At 43.4% G+C, this 13,952-nt stretch overlaps 1 protein-coding gene across 1 annotated transcript in view; it reads right to left on the reverse strand.

Annotated features, from left to right (window-relative positions):
• TMEM248 (transmembrane protein 248) overlaps positions 1-12,505 on the reverse strand; it is a 31,089-nt gene extending 18,584 nt beyond the window's left edge. The window contains exons 1-2 of the mRNA XM_070735004.1: positions 12,277-12,505; positions 11,695-11,753 (exon numbers count right to left, since the gene is read on the reverse strand). The gene's annotated coding sequence lies outside the window, so the exon portion shown is untranslated. The remainder of the gene's footprint in view (positions 1-11,694; positions 11,754-12,276) is intronic.
• Between the last annotated feature and the right edge of the window lie 1,447 nt (positions 12,506-13,952).

Genomic DNA, 13,952 nt, shown 5'->3' on the forward strand with positions numbered 1-13,952 from the left:
ACTGAATTTTTCCATCAGTTCTTATCCTTTGTATTCTAAGATAAATTAACTTCTCAAAAATATGCAAGCACGCTGTCACGCACTGTCCAAACCAGCTTAAAGAAGCAGCTAATTTAATTCAAGGAAGAGAAGTAGTGTAAAATAGTGTTTCTTGCCCCCAAAGCAATACTCCCAAGCTGGTCATCTACATCACCTGTACATATTAGGAAGATTTATGAGAAGAGAGACCAAGAGATCCCCAGTGAGCAGATGACAGTGTTAAACCTCATCTCTCCCAGGATAGATCCAGGATAGATCCAACACGTTTTTTCCCTCAGGAAATGCCAATATAATGGTGGGTATTGGATTTGTTATTATATATTGTTTTTACCTTGTTGTGAGCCACCCCGAGTTTGCGGAGAGGGGTGGCATATAAATCCAATAAATCTAATCTAATCTATAGTGATACCTTGTCTTACAAATCCCTCATCATGCAAACTTTTCAAGATACAAACCTGGGGTTTAAGATTTTTTTGCCTCTTCTTCCAAACTATTTTCACCTTACAAATCCAAGCTACCGCCAATGGGATGCCCCGCCTCCGGACTTCTGTTGCCAGCGAAGCGCCCGTTTTTGCACTGCTGGGATTCCCCTGACGCTCCCCTCCATGGGAAACACCACCTCCGGACTTCCGTGTTTTGCAAAGCTGCAGGGGAATCCCAGCAGCGCAAAAACGGGCGCTTCGCTGGCAACGGAAGTCCGGAGGTGGGGTTTCCCAGCGAGGGGAGCCTCAGCGAAATTGCAGCATCACAAAAACACGGAAGTCCGGAGATGGAGTTTCCTATGGAGGGGAGCCTCAGGGGAATCCCAGCAGCGCAAAAACGGGCACTTCGGCTGGCAAAAAGGGTGAGTTTTGGGCTTGCACACATTAATCGCTTTTCCATTGATTCCTATGGGAAACATTGTTTCTTCTTACAAACTTTTCACCTTAATAACCTCATCCCGGAACCAATTACATTCGAAAGACAAGGTATCACTCTATTTGTCACTGGAGGCGGGATTTTGACCCCCCCTCTCCTTTTTGCAAACACTCCCAGGACCCATTAAAGCCATTTAGACAGAAGCTATATGAACTACACGGCTCAAAAAAATAAAGGGAATACTTAAACAACAGAATATAACTCCTAGTAAATCAAACCTCTGTGAAATCAAACTGTCCACTTGGGAAGCAACACTGATTGACAATCAACTTCAGATGCTGTTGCACATTCAACTTTGAACAGAACAAAGTATTCAATGAGAATATTTAATTCATTCAGATCTAAGATGTGTTATTTTGCTGTTTCCTTTATTTTTTTGTGCAGTATATATTAAGTAACATTATTGGGATAGAGTTAGAAATTAACCAATAGGGCTACTATTCACCTTTTCTCTGGGTTATACTAGTCTTTTCTTCTACAAGTAGTCCTCAACTACCAACCACAACTGAAGCTAAAATTTCCATTGTAAAGTGAGTTGGTCATGTGAGTCGTACAAGCTTTTTTCATGTGAGTCGTACAAGCTTTTTTTTGTCATGGATGTTAAATGAATCGCTGCAGATGTAAAGTGATTCATGGGGTTGTTAAGCAAATCCACTTTCCCCATTAATTTTGTCTTTCTGAATTTGAATGAGGAAGTCTCAAGTGGTGATCACACAACCCCTGGAATGCTACAACCACTGTGAATACATGCTGTTTCTCAAGGACCCCAAATTCTGATCACTGACTGTAAAAATGCTGCAATCGTTGTAAATGCGAGAACCAGCTGCACGTCTGCAAATGGTTATACAGAGGTACCTCGACATACAAGTTTAATTCGTTCCAGACCCGAGCTCGTAAGTAGATCAACTTGCATCTCGAATGAATTTTCCCCATATGAATTAATGTAAATAATTCTAATTGGTTCCAGCCCTCAAAAAAGTCCCAAAGTTAGCCTAAATTATGAAAAAAAACATGTTTTTAATTAACAAATGTACATGCAACACGTATAAATAAACAATAAAGTAAATAATGAAAAGAGAAATGTACAAAATACAATAAGAAAATGTATAAAACACAGTACAGTAACCTTACCTTGGCGACAGACTACTGCAGCTGTGTACTGTAGGCTACGTAAACAACACTTTCTTAAACTATCATAAACGTAAACAAAACAACAATTCCATAGTTAAATGGGACTTTGTTTTGCGCGCTAACACGTGCGAATGGCCGAGATAACCGGAAGCAAGGGGATTCTGGGTCAGAGAGGCAATGCGCCAACTAGCGGAAGCTCGGCTCGTATCCCGAATTTGAGCTCGGGTGTCGAAAAGAAATTTTGCTCGCGTTGCGGCTCGTAACTTGGAATACTCGCATGTGGAGCAGCTTGTATCTAGAGGTACCACTGTACATTTATATACAATGGCTATGTATCAATGCTTTAAATCAGTGGTTCTCAACCCGGGGGAGCGGGACTCCTTTAGGGTCAAATGACTGTTTCACAGGGGTTGCCTAAGACAAATTTCCCATGGTGTTAGAAATTAAAGCTTCTATTCTGGCGCCTTGGAACATATTTTTACAATCCAACCAATCAGGCCCTTACAGTGTGGCTGTCCCTCTGACCTTCCAGCCAATCAGCTCTGTTGGGAGAATTGGGGCTAGGCTTATGATTGGGGGTCACAACAAGATCAGTGGTTTCCAGTGGGGGCCATGTCCCACGGGGGGGGGGGGCAATTTGATTTTTAATGGGGGCAATTGGAACCTTGTTTAAACCAAGTAAATTGCCTTTTGGGCTTCTTCCGTGTGAGTAGAAGTTCACTTTTTGAATAGTAAGAATTATATGTTTAGAGATGTTTAGATGGGACATGGCCAAAAAAAAGGTAGGAAACCACTGAGTAAAATGATCTTTGGATCCTAAAACAAAGCTATTATCAATTACAATTTCTCTAGACCTGTGATGGCGAAACTGTGGCACATGGAGCCATATCTGTGGACATGCGAATGTTGCCCTAGCTCAGCTCCAGTGCACATGTGTGTGTCGACAAGTTGATTTTCTGGGCTGACCAGAAGTCGGCAAATGGGCTATTTCTGGCCTCCAGGGGGCCTCCAAGAGGGTAGGGAAGGCTTTTTTCGCCCTCCCCTAGAAAGCCCCTGGATCCTGGGGAGGATGAAAAACGGGCCTTCCAATCCGATTAGAAGTCGGCAAATAGGACAGTTCCGTCCTACAGAGGGCCTCCGGGGGGATGGGGAAGACCGTTTTTGACTTCCGCAGGCTCTTAGAAAGCTTCTGGAGCCCAGGAAGGGCAAACAATGGCCCTATCGGGCCCACCATACCATGCCAAAAGTGTGGGGAATGTGGGAAGTCACATGGGCATGCGCGGGCGGTGCATTGAGCCGGGGTGTGGCGCAGCAGGTAGAGTGCTGTACTGCAGGCCACTGAAACTGACTGTAGATCTGCAAGTCAGCGGTTCAAATCTCATCACCGGCTCAAGGTTCACTCAGCCTTCCATCCTTCCGAGGTGGGTAAAATGAGGACCCGGATGGTAGGTGCAATATGCTTGCTCTGTTAAAAAGTGCTATTGCTAACATATTGTAAGCTGCCCTGAGTCTAAGGAGAAGGGCGGCATAAAAATCGAATAAATAAATAAAATTAATTAACTAATTAATTAAGGGTGCAGGCACAAACATGTGTGCCCCCCGGGCTCCACTCTCTTTAACAGAGGGATAAAATCAAAATCACGTGAAGTGTTAGTACTGCTTTATTATGCCTCAGTAAGACCATGCTTAGAAACATAGAAACACAGAAGATTGATGGCAGAAAAAGACCTCATGGTCCATCTAGTCTGCCCTTATACTATAGCCTGTATTTTATCTTAGGATGGATATAAGTTTATCCCAGGCATGTTTAAATTCAGTTACTGTGGATTTATCAAACAATTCTAATTGGATTTACCAACCACGTCTGCTGGAAGTTTGTTCCAAGGATCTACTACTTTACTACTTTCAAGGACCCACAATCTCATTTGAGAGACAGAATTTAACCACATCAACGTACTGATGCCACAGTATTCAAATCTCCAGATATTCAGAGTCAACAGTTTCATATAGATATTGGACATAAGAACAGAATCTAAAAGCCCCCACAACACAAGCATCATAGATTCAAACAGATCTCCCACTGCCCCTCTCTGATGCAACCCTACAGGTAGAAATGAATTAGGTGACATGAGCTGAGTTCACATTACATACATACGCCCGGCCAATAGCCATGGACTACGTCAATGCAATTTTTTAATCCTTGCACAAATACTACACTGTACATTCATGATACAAGCAGGGGTTACACAATATTGACCAATTGCTGTAATAAAATCAGTCAGGTAAATAATTGTTGCATAAATGATAAGCTGACTGGGAGGTAGGCAGTTTAGTATTACTTATATGAAAAAAGTCAACGAAGTGCTTGGTGCTCTCTGAAGTTGTTTGTTTTCTTGGAGATGTTTCATCACCCAAATTAGCTAACATCATCAATGCCAGTTTATATTACAATGGGTTGTTCTTTCAGTATTAGTGGGATTGGTGTTGAAGATTCCTTGACTGGGCTGATTACTGTTAGCTTGTTCGACAGTTCCTTGGTTGGGGTTGGTCAGATGTTAATTTTGGAGTTAATTTATGCTTATCTGAGCACCGGGTGCTGGTGGGGAGGTGTTTGGGTCTTTTTGTTCCCTTAATGCAGCAGTCCCCAAACTACGGCCCGCTGAGATCTTTTAACCGGCCCGCGGCAGCACACGAGATTTTACCGATCGATATAATAAGAGAGAGAAAGAGGGAGAAATAGAGAGGGAGAGAGAAATGAAGAGGAGAGATAGAAAGGGAGAGAGAGAAAGGGAGAAATAGAGAGAGGGGGAGAGAGAGAAAGTGTGAGAGATACAAAGAGGGAGAGTTAGAAAGAGAGTGAGTGAGAGAAAGAGAAGAGAGAGGGGGGGAGAGAGAAAAAAGAAAGAGAAAGAGGGAGATAAAGAGGGAGAGAGAAAGGAAGAGGGAGAGATGGAAAGAGAGAGAGAGAGAGAGAGAAAGAGAAAAATGAGAAAGTGATGGAGGGAAAGAACGAGGGAGAGGAAAATGAAACAAATGAGAGAAAAGGAAGAGGGAAGAGAGAAGTGGAGAGGAAAGAGGGAAGGAAGGAAGGAAAAATTGAGTTTGTTGATTTAAGTTTAAATTTACTTGTTAATAAAGAAGTATAAATTACTTATTACTTACTTAATTATTAATTACTTAATTACTTATTACTTCTTCTTTATTTTAAATATTGTATTTGTTCCCATTTTGTTTTTTACTTTAAATAAGGTATGTGCAGTGTGCATAGGGATTTGTTCATAGGCTTTTTTTATAGTCCGGCCCTCCAACAGTCAGAGGGACAGTGAACTGGCCCCCTGTGTAAAAAGTTTGGGGACCCCTGCCTTAATGGTTTGTTGATTGTCTCCTGCATAATAAGTAGATATTGTTTATGTCTATGTGTCTATTGATTGCTAATTTGTCAGAGTGCCAGGCTTCTAGATATTCTCTAGTGATTTTAGACTTGGTTTGGTCTAGGATGGTCAGTTTCCCAGTTGAAACTATAGTTAATTCTTTTTATGCATCATGAAATTAACATGTTTTATCTTATCTTCTGACTGCTAGCTGATGTTCATGGATGCATTCTGCCAGTCTTCTGCCTCTTTGTCCTATGCAGTAACTGTTGCAGTCATTATTATGTTGTTTTCTCTTCTGGGGTTGTGTGGTCATTTGATTGATCTAATACTTAGTTTGTGTGTTACACTGATTCCATGTGGTTGTAACTGTCTGTTAGTGGCTTCTGAGATATTTTTGATGTCTGGCAGTGTTATTCTTTTTACTGCTTCTATTGGTTGTGCAATATTGAGTGGTCAGGTACTTTTGGATGAAGCTTCGTGGATAACCATTTTATTGAAATATGTTGCATAGATTATCTTTTTCCTTTTTCTGCTGTTCAGCATTGTTGCAGTATGTTTGTGTTTACCATAGTTTTTCTTGTGGGTGTTTGGGTTATTGCTTTGTTAGTCAAGACTTGACTAGTATGGGTGGCTTTTCAATAGACCTGTGTTTCTAGATAGCCATACATAAAAAAACATTTCAGAAACCATAACAAATTACCAATTGAGCATAGATTAACTCCAAGATTAACATTAGACTAACAATCAGGATGTAAACAATACTCAAATCAGGGAACAGCCAAACAAGCTAACAGTAAACAGCCCAACCAAAGAAACTCCCACCACTCCCACCAAACATTGACAGGGCAAGCTCCTAGAACAGTGATGGCAAACCTATGGCACAGGAACCATAGGTGGCATGTGGACTAGTGAAGGGCGAACTGAATCCGCACAATTCAGGTCCGTACCGAATTTTGCGGTGTTCGGTATGCCGAACACAAACACGAATTTTTTTCAAACTTCACGCAAAGTTCGGGGTCGTGTTCGGCGTTCGGAACTTTGATGTCACCGGCAGGTTGCTAAGGACGCCAAGGTGATCACTTCCTGGATTCCACGGAATCCAGGAAGTGATCACCTTGGTGACCTTAGCAACCTGCCGGTGATGTCAAAGCTCCGCCCCCAGAATCTCTTCGTGGGAAGGATTCCCCGTTTGGGTTCGAGTTCGGTTTCGTCCGAATTTTGCGTAAAGATCGTCCGAACTTGCCAAACCCGAACACCGTTGGATTCGCCCATCACTAATGTGGACCCATATCTGCTGGCACGCGAGGTGTTGGCCAAGCTCAACTCCAACATGCATGTGTGTGCCAGCCAGCTGATTTTTGGTTTGCACAGAGGCTCTGGGGGGATGGGGAGGGCGTTTTTACCCTCCCTCGGCTTCAGGGAAACCTTTGGAGCCTGGGGAAGGTGAAACACAAGCCTACCAGAAACTGGCAAATAGGCTGTTTCTGGCCTTCAGAGGGCCTCTGGGGGGCATGGGAAGCTGTTTTCACCCTCCCCAGGCATTGAATTATGGGTGTGGGCTCTCGTGCATGCACAATAGCGTGTGCCTATGCTGTTTTGGCACCTGAGGGGGAAAAAAGGTTCGCCATCACGGTCCTAGAAAATAAACTAAGAGCAAACCCTACAACCCCTTACTGCATTGATGATGTTAGCTAGTTTGGCTAATGAAACATCTGCAAGAAAACACCTAAATCAGAGAACAGCAATGACCCCTCATTTCAACCCTGAACTACAAATATTCTCCCACATATTTGCACCCACTTATGGGTGGCAAATGCTTCACAAAGCATGAAAAAGGGGAACATTTGCCTGCAGGTACAATTCCACTAAGGAACAACTTTCCTTCCTACATAAATCCAATCTATTAGTGTGAGACACAAACCTCCAATTAACTGCACAGCTGGATGGAAAATAGCCCAAGAAAGTGGGGTGAAAATGATATGGCTCTTGATCACAGATGCATATATCCATTGTAAGATAAAATACAGGAAATAGTATAAGGGCAGACTAGATGGACCATGAGGTCTTTTTCTGCTGTCAGTCTTCTATGTTTCTATGCACACCTCAGATTAAACAAATATCAGCACCCCACAGGAAACTCAAGGAATAGCTGGAACTAACCACCACACTAAAGTACATGGAGAGGCTGGCCACCCCCATCGTGAATGCTTCTCATAGACAAGCCGGAAAAAGAAAAATCGAACTTCAAACCAAACTCCTCAAACTCAATCCCAGAATCAAAGAGGCACCAGAGCCTGAACGAGTGCCCGACATGTCCAGCTGTCCCCTCTCTATTGCAGAATATGAAATTCTACAGAAAGGTCTCAATTGTAACACAGGTGCCAATTACCTGGAATTCTGTGAAGCCTTGCAACTACTTCCCACAGGGGGTCCAATAAAACATCAGACAAACCATCACACCACAGACCAGAAGAAGATGACAACCAAATTAACTCAAAGCAGCCCTCACAAACCAGGCTAACATCCTCCTACCAGCAGACAAAGGCAGACCAATAGTTATTATCAACAGATCATAATATATACAACAATATATACAAAAACAATTACTAGAGGATAAAGAAACTTACATCCCAGTGAATACTAATACAATGCAGAAACTAGACAATTGGATCAAGTAAATTCTCAGGGGCCACATCAAGAAAAGCCAAATGGCTTTTCCGGGGTGGCACAGCAAGTAGAGTGCTGTACTGCAGGCCACTGAAGCTGACTGTAGATCTGTAGGTCAGCGGTTCAAATCTCATCACCGTCCCAAGGTTGACTCAGCCTTCCATCCTTCCAACGTGGGTAAAATGAGGACATGGATTGTGGGGGCAATATGCTGGCTCTGTTAATAAGTGCTATTGCTAACATGTTGTAAGCCGCCCTGAGTCTAAGGAGAAGGGCGGCATAAAAATCGAATAAAATAAATAAATAAATAATAAAATAAATTACCAAAGAAGAACAGTGGTGGATGAGAAGCAGTGAAGTCATCCTCCTCCTAAGGATGCCCCAAAATACACAAGTCTGACATACCTCCGTGTTCAATTATATCATTACCAGGGATCCAACTTACAACATCACAAAATAATTAACAGAAAAGCTTGGGCATTTCACAAAGGAAAGGAAATAATCAACTCCTTACAGCGCCTTCAAACAATCAAGAGATGTGACTATAGTTGAGGACAAAATCCTGGTCTCATTTGATTTGAAGCACAATAAAGAATGTTCTTTGTGCACCAACTCAGGAAGCTCAAGCTGCCCAAGGAGCTGCTGATACAGTTCTACAGAGGGATCATTGAGTCTGTCATCTGCACCTCTATAACTGTCTGATTTAGCTCTGCAACCCAACAAGACCGACACAGACTTCAGAGGATAATTAAAACTGCAGAAAAAACAATTGCTGCCAACCGGCCCTCCATTGAGGAACTGTATTATTATTATTATTATTATTATTATTATTATTATTATTATTATTTATTAGATTTGTATGCCGCCCCTCTCTGAAGACTTGGGGCGGCTCACAACAATAGTATACTGCACGAGTCAAAAAGAGGGCAGTGAAAATATTTACTGACCCCTCACATCCTGGGCATAAACTGTTTCAACTCCTACCCTCAAAACGTCACTACAGAGCACTGCACACCAAGACAACTAGACACAAGAACAGTTTCCCCCCCGAAAGCCATTACTCTACTAAACAAATAATTCCCTGAACACTGTCAAACTTTTTACTAAATCTGCACTTCCATTTCTACTAGTTCTTTCTCATCATTCCTATCACCCTTTTCCTCCCACTGTAACTTGTTTTTTGTATTCTAAGATTTTTATTAATATTGATTGTTTCTTCATTGCTTATTTGACCCCTATGACAATCATTAGGTGTTGTACCTCATGATTCTTGACAAATCTATATTTTCTTTTATGTACACCGAGAACATATGCACCAAGACAAATTCCTTGTGTGTCCAATCACACTTGGCCAACAAAGAATTCTATCTATCTAAATGGCACATAGGGCAATTCTATTCTATTCTATGTCACAGTCCTTTTCACGTCCGTAGTCTCAGATCTATCCAAATATATGAAGATTGAAACACTCATGAGCTCATAAACCTCTGCCTAACTACATACTTCCAATTTGATGGACAAATTTATCAACAAATTAAAGATACATCTTTGGGATCACTACTTTCAGGACTTCTTGTGAAAATGATAATGCAACATGTGCAAGCAACAGTACTCGCACAAATTCAACCAAAAATATGGATCAGATAGGTAGACAACATCTACATCATCATAATTTTAAAGGGGCAATTAAGAGAACACCCACAAAACCAATCAACATCATCTTCAAAGGAATCTACTTTATCAGAGAAGAAGAAAACAATTCACTATTCTGCCTGGATATACTGATCAATAGAGACCACAATAGCAAACTAGAAGCACCAGTGTATCAAAAAACCATCCCACACCAATCAAACATTCTCCTTTATTGGTAATCAAACCTAGCAAGGAATGCTTAACAAGAGAGCCTCTTCAGCAATTTTCTGAATTTGGATTCAGAAAATACCCAATAAACAGGCTGAGTTTATATAAACATCTCAAAATACCAAACTCTTGCATCCTTTTCTCCCCTTCTTGCACATGTAACTTACAAACTTTCTTTCACTTCTAATAAACCCACACATCAAATCTATTTACAGAATTCTCTAGATTGCTAAATTGTCTCAGTTCCTACATAATTCTTCACATTCACTGAAGTGACAGAAAAATAAAACAAACCTATTTAAGGCCACCCATAAATGCAATCAGTTTTCCAAGATCAAACTGACATTAAGTGCCAAGAATCTGAATTTTGATCATGTGATCCTGCAGATGCTGCAAAGGTTGTAACTGTGAAAACTAGTCATAAATCACTTTTTTTCAGTGCCATTGTTAACAGTCACTAAATGACGTGTTGTAAGTCGAGGACTAGGTGTAGAAGCAGTTTGGTGTAGTGGGTTAGGTGCTGTCATATAAAGCAGGAGATTGTGAGTGTTTTAGTCTCATCTTAGATATGAAAAACCAGCTGGGTGACTTTGGGCCAGTCACTCTCTCTCTCAATCCAATTTAAGGTGTTGGTTATCACCTTCAAAGCCCTACATGGCTTAGGGTCAGACTACCTACAGGACTGTCTTCTACCACATACCTCCCAGCGACCGATTAGGGCCCACAGGGTTGGCCTTCTCCGAGTCCCATCGACTAGACTGTGTTGGCTGGTGGGGCCAAATGGTAGGGCCTTCTCTGTGGCAGCTTCGGCTCTCTGGGACCAACTGACCCCAGGGATGAGCGCCGCCCCCACCCTCCTAACCTTCTGGAAAGCCATGAAGACCTGGTTTTGCCAGCAGGCCTAGGGCCGTTGAAGGAAATAATGTTTTATTTTAAGGGTTTTTAATTGTTGTACGCCGCCCAGAGTCCAGAAGGAGTTGGACGGCTTAGAAATCTAATAAATAAAATGAAATCCAACCCTGGGGGGGGGGGGGAAGGATTGTGGGGCAAATAGGAAGAGGAATGAGTATTATCTATATTTACCATCTTGACAATGTACACTATACAGAAGGTAGGATAAACCTCTAATAAATAACCAAACCCAAATCTTTTGTTCTCTCATATCTGGCTGGCCCATTGCCCATGAAAAGAAGCAGCAAACAAATTGAGATCCATACTGCCCCCACCCTACTGGTCTTCCAGAAGGGAGGAAAGACCTGGCGTTGCTAGCAGGCCTGAGGTTGTTTATCAATGATGCATCATCTAGATCCAGCCACAAAATACACTGCTCAAAAAAATAAACGGAACACTTAAAAAAAACACCAGAATATAACTTCAAGTAAATCAAACTTCTGTGAAATCAAACTGTCCACTTAGGAAGCAACACTGATTGACAGTCAATTTCACATGCTGTTGTGCAAATGGAATCGTTGTGCAAATGAAATATTCAATGAGAATATTTCATTCATTCAGATCTAGGATGTGTTATTTGAGTGTTCCCTTTATTCTTTTGAGCAGCATATACGCATGATTTTATTAATAGGTTTTAAATTGTCCTTTTAAATAGTTTTTTTTAAAGATGTTGCTCACTTTGTTCTCAGCTGTCCTTCGGGAGTTGGGCCTGCATATCAATTAAACTAATAAATAAGCAAAAGAAATAAATTACCAAACCCAAGTCTTCTGTTGCAGGAAGATTTTCATCTCAAGTCTGGCTTGGCCCAACGCCTGCGGGTGGGGGGGGAGGGAGACAAAAAACAAAAAAACTTAAGCCTGCAGAACCATTTGAAACAAGCTCCCGAGGAAGCAATTCCTCCTCCTCCCTTCTTGAGGCAGCGTTCCCCGAGGACCGCTTCAATTTCCAGGCCTGCCTGGGGCTGCAAAAGAAAACAGAGGGAGAGAGAGAGCGGAGGAGGATGCAGGAAAAGATAATAAGGAACCAGGAAAGTGCCGAATAGGGAAAAGGCGATATTTGGCCAGGCCTCCACCCCCGTGCAATCTCCTTGCACCCGTTCCTTGGGACCTGTACCAAAACGGACGCAAGGAGCCCCCCCCCCCCCTTCGGTATCAGGCAGGAGATGTGCCTCGCCCCTTCGGGAGGCATCACGAGTGGAGCAGTCAGCCGCCTTCGCCTCTCCCTGCCTGGCAAAGGGAGCGCCGTGCACCACCACCCCCAGTCCCTTCCCCTATAGAGAGGCTTTCCTCTCTATGGTCACCGGACGAGCCCTCCACCACTTCCTCGTCCTTTTACCTGCAGCCGAGCTCAGCGCGGAGGCCGCCGCATCCCTTTTACAACCCTTGCCGTCCGTGCGCCTTAATAGCGGAAACGCCGCGCGCCGCCAGGCCTGCCAAAGCAGCCTCTGCCTACAAGGAAGCGGCGACGGCGGCGCCGCGGGGACAAACTTCGTCCGCCCGACCTCCTCCGCGCCTGACCAACCCGGCTCGCCCCGCCCTTCTTTCACCACCACCCCTTCTTCTCCGGGAAGGGAGCGTAGTCTTGACGTCATCAGCGTCGGCGAAATTGCGCGCGCCTTCTCAAAGTTTGCTCTTCGTCGTCATCATCGATACAGTCTTTATTGTTAGATCCTTTTAGGGGCGGGGTGGATCTCGAGTGTTTAAGCTTATGCAAACTACAATCCTATACTTGTTCGACTAACTGACTAACTAACTAACTACAATTTTGTAAACAACAAACTTTATTGGTTTGGTTGGTTGGTTGGTTTTGCCAAGTACGTATTGGTCGTATACAAAGATATAATAATATTCATATGCATGGTACTAGTAAAAATGAAACATTAGGACATTTTTTTACTAGTACTGTACCATGTATAAGAATATGCCCCCCTCGCCACAGCTGAAAGATGGTGTTCTAAAGTTAGCTGTGGATCGAGGAGGACGCCCAAGTTGGGAAGCCTCTCTGAGGGAGTTAATAATTCCCCCCCCAGGATGATGGACGGACAGATGGACGTATCCTTGGGAGGCAGTACCCACAGCCACTCCGACTTGTCTGGATTGAGTCTGAGCCTGTTGGCACCCATCCAGGCCCTGATAGCCTCCAGACACCGGCACATCACTTCCACTGCTTTGCTGAGTGGACATGTGGTGGAGATGTACAGCTGGGTGTCGTCAGCGTACTGATGGTAACTCACCCCATGCCCTTGGATGATCTCACCCAGCGGTTTCATGTAGATATTAAACAGCAGAGGGGAGAGAACCGACCCCTGAGGAAGCCCACAAGGTAGGGACCTAGGAGACGACCTCTGCCCCCCCACTAACACCGACTGTGACCGACCAGAGAGGTAGGAGGAGAACCACTGAAGGACAGTGCCTCCCACTCCCAACCCCTCCAATCGGTGCAGAAGGATACCATGGTCGTTGGTATCGAAAGCCGCTGAGAAGTCAAAAAGCACCAGGACAGAGGATAAACCCTTGTCTCGGGCCCGCCAGAGATCATCCATCAGCGCTTTAATACATTCTACTTGATTATATTCTCTATAACTCTCATTGTGTATTACTGTGTATTGGACAAAACAAAACAAACAAACAAATAAATAATGGTCTTCAGGAGTATTACAGCCAGTGAATAGGATTCTCCGCCTGGCAGCATTTATGCCTGACCAAAACAAAAGGCACAGAGTGTCGACTTGCAACCTAGTACAGGTTGTCCTCTACTGCAGAGGTCCCCAACCTTTTTTGCACCAGGGACCGGCTTTCAGCTAGACCAGTTTTCCATGGCCCGGTGGGGGGGGGAGCTAGCTGTCAGCGGCGCCCGTAAAAGGGGCGATCAAGAGAGGAATGGGTGAATGAATGGACGGAGGGTGGGAAGGAAGGAAGGAAAAAGGGAAGGTACAGGAACAGAAGAAGGGTGCAAAGAAGCAAAGAAAGGTGTGAAAGGGGAGAGTAAGAGAGGAAGGACGTGAAAGAAGG

Source organism: Erythrolamprus reginae, chromosome 1 (assembly GCF_031021105.1).
Source record: "Erythrolamprus reginae isolate rEryReg1 chromosome 1, rEryReg1.hap1, whole genome shotgun sequence".
NCBI lineage: Eukaryota > Metazoa > Chordata > Lepidosauria > Squamata > Dipsadidae > Erythrolamprus > Erythrolamprus reginae.